Here is a 6303-nt window from a genome sequence, read left to right as displayed (position 1 = left end):
TTCTTGTCTGATTGTTGTTTCTGGTCTGTCTGGTTTCCTGGATGCTGTTTCAATCTGTCTGACCTCATGTTCATCATTGACCTCTGCAGTCCCTCCCTCTGTGATGTAGAGCTCTGTGTAGATCTGATTCAGAAGGGTTGGTTTTCCTGCTTTAGCGATGCCCTCAAACACACACTGGAACTTCTTCTTCAGCTTAGACTTAAGTTTACGATGACAAACTGCAGTTGGAAGTTCTGAATAATAATATTAAAAACATAAATTAAACAATCACATTTTACAAAATGCTGATAACAATTTCTGACCCACTGAGAAATAACTGAACACACTGGTGTCATAAGTGCCTCTTTTATCTAACAGCTTAAATCTTTAGATAAATCCTCTTACTGCTCTGCAGACGGTCAGCCAGCTCCTCCTGCTTCATTCTCCTCAGGAAGTCCACTGTGATCTTCACAAATGCCTCTCTGCTGCTCCTCTGCTCATCATCCTCCCTCTGAAACTCCAAACACTGGGGCTTATTTGGATTCAGACCCTTCTGGATCTTCTTCAGCTCATTCTTCACAAAAGTGATAATGTTGTCCTCCAGCAGCTGGAACAGAATACTTTATGAATGACCCACCACTCTGAACTTCAGTCTCCACAACATCCACTTCTTTGCAATCAAGGGGCATATCATCCACGATCTCCTCTACAATTCTAAGTTTGACTTTTTCTGATAAACTGAGACATTCTCCAATCCGATCCCAAAACATTGATTCTGTTCATATGAACGATTTCAGTGGGAGAAACATTTCACTGGTGTTCAGAGCTGATTTACGAACGGATTGAGGATCGAAGCCAGAAACTTGGAGATGTTATACGTGACTGAGTTGATCATACAGACAACTGGTCTTAAAGGTACACTCTGTTTACACATGTGGATCAGTATTTAAGGTTTGACTCTCATCATTGACTGGAGCAAAAACTGGGTGTCAACAGGACGCTAGAACACAGAACAAAGACCATCCCCACAGAGACAGCAGCCAGGGAAGCCAAAGAACATCAGAGAGTGATATTAGGACACTTATGACAAACTGAGTGATTTATGCCCCCAATAAATTATTCATGAGCTCAGGAAGTAATAAAGGAAGTAATAAAATATGATATTCATAAAAAATCATGATATTAATAAAATTATGATATTCTGGGATAGTGACGCGGCTGCCCCTCTGTTGGTCTTCCTTGGTGTCTTGTGTTCTGGGGGCCTCTGGATGTCTGGAGTTTTGATCTCCTCCATACCTGCTTCATGCCCTGGAGGACGGGGCAGTGGCCCCCCACACCCTCTAGCAGATCATTACATGAAGGAACCTTTTAAAAACAAGCGCGTTCATGCTCACAGGTGTACACACAGGTGATCACACACAAACTACACCCTTTTTGGCTCTTACCTCAAAGCACACTGTGCGCTGTCGATCTTACGTGCTGCACAATAATGTTTAATATTTAGTATTTACTGTCATATTCCCATAGATCATTGTGATGTTGTTTATTACTCTCGTTTTCTTCTGCTTGCTTTCTCTTTCTTTCTCAACAGGTGATCCAGAAAAAAAAAAAAAAAAAAAAAAAAAAAAAAAAAATAAATAAAATAAAATTATGATATTCATCAAATTATGGCAGTTCATAGCTCATTAATTTTTTCCAAAAAATAAATTATTTGACTATTAAAAAATAAAGTTTTTAAATCAAATAGCATTCTTTATTTTAAGCCGTTAAAAAGTTTTTACTTTTTATGCTTAAAAAACGGCATGTAGTGGTGGGTCAGTGCGTGTGCACGCCCCCAAGCCTGTGTGTCTGTGTGTGCCCGTGCGCGCGTCTGTGTCTGGGCCCCTGCTCGTGTGTGTGTCTGTGTGTGTTCCCGTCTAGCTATCTTTGTGAGGACCGAAATCTGCATACTATTCTTGTGAGAACCAGCAGTCACTTGTGAGGAGACACAACCCGGTCCTCACATTTTTTAAGGCATTTAAAGGCATTTTTGAGGCTCAAAACGGGGTTTTAGTGTCAGGGTTACAATTAGGTTATGGTTAGGTTTAGCGTAAGGGTTAGGGTTAGGCATTCATTTTTAATGGTTAGGGTTAGGGTAAGGGGCTAGGGAAACCATTATGTCAATGAGGGTTCTCACTAAGATAGCTGAACGGGGTTGTGTGTGTGTGTGAAAATGTGTTGAACCAGAGTAAAAGCGCTTAGTTAAACTTGTGCTTTTGTAACGTTCAGTGTGGCGAGACATACAGGTTGCATGCCTCGTTGGAAAACTTTATTTCAATTTATTTGCATTTGTTTAATCCGAACAAGGAGATTTAGAATCAAAGTCAGAGTCGCAAAAAACTCTCACGATCCCCCCAAGCATAAGCTCACCGCGGCTCCCACCCAACCCTTAGGCAAACAAGCAGCACACCTCCTGAAAATACTCTCCGTCTTTTTCCAAAAACGCCCAACAACAAAAAATCATATTTGATAACAGCAAACTCTTAAAAAATCCTTAGTCTTTTTTTCTCAAATTCAGCGCACCGCGGCTCCCACCCAAACAAGCAGGAAACCTCCTGAAAAAGCCCTCTGTATTTTTATCCAAATACGCACAACAAAAAAAATGGTAAATGGCCTGTATTTATATAGCGCTTTAACAGTCCCTAAGGACCCCAAAGCGCTTTACATATCCAGTCATTCACCCATTGGTGATGGCAAGCTACATTGTAGCCACAGCCACCCTGGGGCGCACTGACAGAGGCGAGGCTGCCAAACACTGGCGCCACCAGGCCCTCTGACCACCACCAGTAGGCAACGGGTGAAGTGTCTTGCCCAAGGACACAACGACCGAGACTGTCCAAGCCGGGGCTCGAACCGGCAATCTTCCGATTACAAGGCGAACTCCCAACTCTTGAGCCATGATCGCCCCCAAAAAAACCCCTAGATCAACTTGTTAGGGAACCCTCTACTCCCCAAACCTTATATTCGATAACAGCAAACCCTTAAAAAAAATCCTTAGTCTTTTTTCTCAAACTCTGCGCACAGCCTAAGTGCTCCGTCCCCTTACTCCCACCAAGCCGGAGCCAGTGCACAAATTTTTTCCTTGTTACTCACTCCGTATCTGTTCCTCAATGATTCTGGCTTTCGTTCAAACTTTGCGCCGGAGACCAATTCCACCTCCGAGGCGTGCCTGACCTCGCCCCACTGCCAATCACATAACAAATGGGCGGCTCCCGCCTAGCCAATCGGATAAAGATCCGATTTTTATGATCTCCCGCTGAGGTTAAGACTGGCACAATGGGAAATGGGTTTTGTAACACGTGGAATACACTTTAAAAATATATATAAGCTCTACTTTAACACTGGGGTAAAAAGTACTATTCTACACTATACTACAACAGCTATCATGTCCTCATCAGGTACCTCATTTCTTACTCTTGTTCATATTATGCTTATAATTTTACTGTTTTGCCTGTTTTTAATACTTGTTGTTATTTCTTTTTAGACTCTGAAATAAGCGTGCTCACCTCCAGTCCCGCTGATTCTCTCAATCAAATCTGTAGGTTGTTTCATTCTTGTTCTCCGTCTTAATAGCTAATTGCACGAGAAAAAATAACATTAACCGCATTTCATTTATCAAACTCTTTTTTTAGACATCTCGGATTTGGATAACTATCTGTTTCCGAGGGCTCCGGGTTCTTCTTCGCCACCGCTCCAGCCCACCATGCCCCCATACCAGCGATTCTCAGGGAAAAATATCCATCTCTCCACCCGGGAGAGGCAAGATGTTTTCTCCGCGATAGGCCGTCCCGCTTCTACCAACCACAGCTCCATCCCCACGGGCGCTTCTTCTCTCCTGCGACCTTCGGGGAAAAATATTCGTCTGTCCGCCCAGGACAGGCAAGATTTGCTCTTGACGGTCGGTCCTCACGCTCCTGGCTCCCTGAGCTCCATCCCGACCAGCGCTTCTTCTCTCCCTCTCCCATCATGCAAACGAAATTCACAGCGCCTGGTTTTTAACATAACATGTATTTAACATAACTCACTGTTTGTTTGTTTTTTACCCTCAAATTGTTAGGTCTACTTAAGCATCTCAGGAGCAACAGGATGACTGGCAGGACCAGAAGGATAAGGAGCACAAGGACAAGGCACAGACGGCATCAGCTCACTTCTATCGCTCTTCTAGCAGTATGTCTCGTTGCTGAATTAATTCCGCTCATCATATAAGAAAAAAGCTGTTTTTTTCTTTGGTTTTTAAACATCTGTCCTTATGCTTGTGACTCAATAAAAATGGATAACCAGGAACATGATATTGCAAACCCATTTCTTGCTTTAGAAATAGCGTTAACTAGGTTAAATCAAAATACTGTATATTCACAGAATACACCTCCACAAAGCGGTGAGCAACCTGATGTGATCAATAATAATAATAATGACCCTTTAGAATTGCTTAATTTAGCGCTAGCCCGATTAGCGCATAGTGAAAGTGTCTCGCAAAAAAGTTTGGGTGTGGAGTGCCAAGAGAATGAAACAGAGTCAGACGCGGCTCATTCTCAACGGAGTCTGCCCATATGGAAAAGAAATATTAAAAACTTATATGATTTACTCATAAAAGTGGCCACTTTCATGAGTAAGGGATAGCTCAGTAGGTAGAGTGGTGGCCCTATGATCGGAAGGTCGGGGGTTCGATTCCCCTGAACAGCTACCCTGAGGTACCCCTGATGTATCCCTGAGCAAGGTGCCGTCCCTACACACTGCTCCCCGGGTGCCCAAAGGCTGACCACTGCTTCACTGAGTGAATGGGTTAAATGCAGAGAGGAATTTCCCCACGAGGATCAATAAAGTACACTTTCTTTCTTTCTTCTAAATCATATAAGGCTTACATGATTTACTCATGAAAGTTCTCATTACTTTCATATAATGTTTTAGTAAGTATCCAAAATATACAAGTTTCATTATATAATTTTTCAAGGGATCTTATATCTGTTTTCACACTTGTATGCTTTTCATACAAGTTTAACACAAGACAGATACAAACTTCATAAGATTTATATATATCTTTTCCATATGGGTGACACAAAACATTTCCTCATCTGATCCGTTTATAGCACTTAATCAGGCTTTAGCAGCCTTGGCAGAAATGCAGGATGAGGTTGAAATACCGCTCGAGTTATTGAGTCAAATAAACAGGCTAAATGAAAATCGTTTCAATGACTCTCATAGCCAACAATCACTCAGCTTTTCCCCAAACAATGTGTCTGCTAACAAGCCACTCAACCACAGCCCACCCCTACAGTTGTTAAGCCGTTTCAATGAGTCTAATAACCAACAATCGTCCAGCTTTTCCCCAAACAATGTGTCTGCTAACAAGCCACTTAACCACAACCCCGCAAACAATGATCGCGATCATTCCTTTCAACAAGGCGGTAATCCAGAGCAGAGTTGCGCCGGCAATTCACCACAACCGTCTATAGTTGTTAGAAATAAATTTAATAATCTTCAAATTAGGCAGATTTTGAATTTCCCACCTCCAAACGATATACCCAATTATGCACACTATTATCAAGGCGTAATGGGGAGTGCCCGTGAAATATCAAACAGGGTGTTCTCCCATGCACGTCCAGGTGATGTTTGTACAGTTAGAGCTGACAGGGCAACAGCTATAAAATAATGTTTCAGTAATTTTACGGGACAATTCCGATTTGAGTGAATTTGAAAATTTTTCTTGAGAGCTGTAAAGTCAAACTGGTCAGTAATGTGCGAAGGCTCGCTTGAGCTCGTAGCTCAGATCGTTAGAACCCCTTACGGTAGTGGTAAGAGGCATCTTAGCCAGATACTCAACAACAAAATTGTGAAAAAGAAAAGGCGTTTTTTGTATGTGGTAATAATAATTTTTGTTTTGCCATAAGTCTCGCCCACATACTGCACCTCGAATTTAACGATCTTGATGCAGAAACCTTAGCTAGAGAAATTCAACAAAAAGCTGGTCTAAATGATCAAACCCCTGTCACCTTTAATCATATAATTACATTTGAAAGGTTACTCGCATGTAAAATTATAGTATTTTACCGTAAAGAGTATAATAGCAGCCTTTGTAAATTTCAAACAAGTACAGCAACTAGCGAAAAAACTCTGTGTTTATTTTTATTTGAGAACCATTACTATGCTATTAAAAATTTAAAAGGTTTTATGGGCACAGACTATGTATGCAAATATTGTCAGACTGCTTATAATCATATTCTATCCCATTACTGCGAGGGTCATTGCTCTGTCTGTATGCAGCCTGACTGCAGCCAGGATTTCCTC

The sequence above is a fragment of the Oreochromis aureus genome, linkage group 3 (genome assembly GCF_013358895.1).
Source record: "Oreochromis aureus strain Israel breed Guangdong linkage group 3, ZZ_aureus, whole genome shotgun sequence".
NCBI lineage: Eukaryota > Metazoa > Chordata > Actinopteri > Cichliformes > Cichlidae > Oreochromis > Oreochromis aureus.
Note: the sequence above shows the minus strand (reverse complement) of the source record.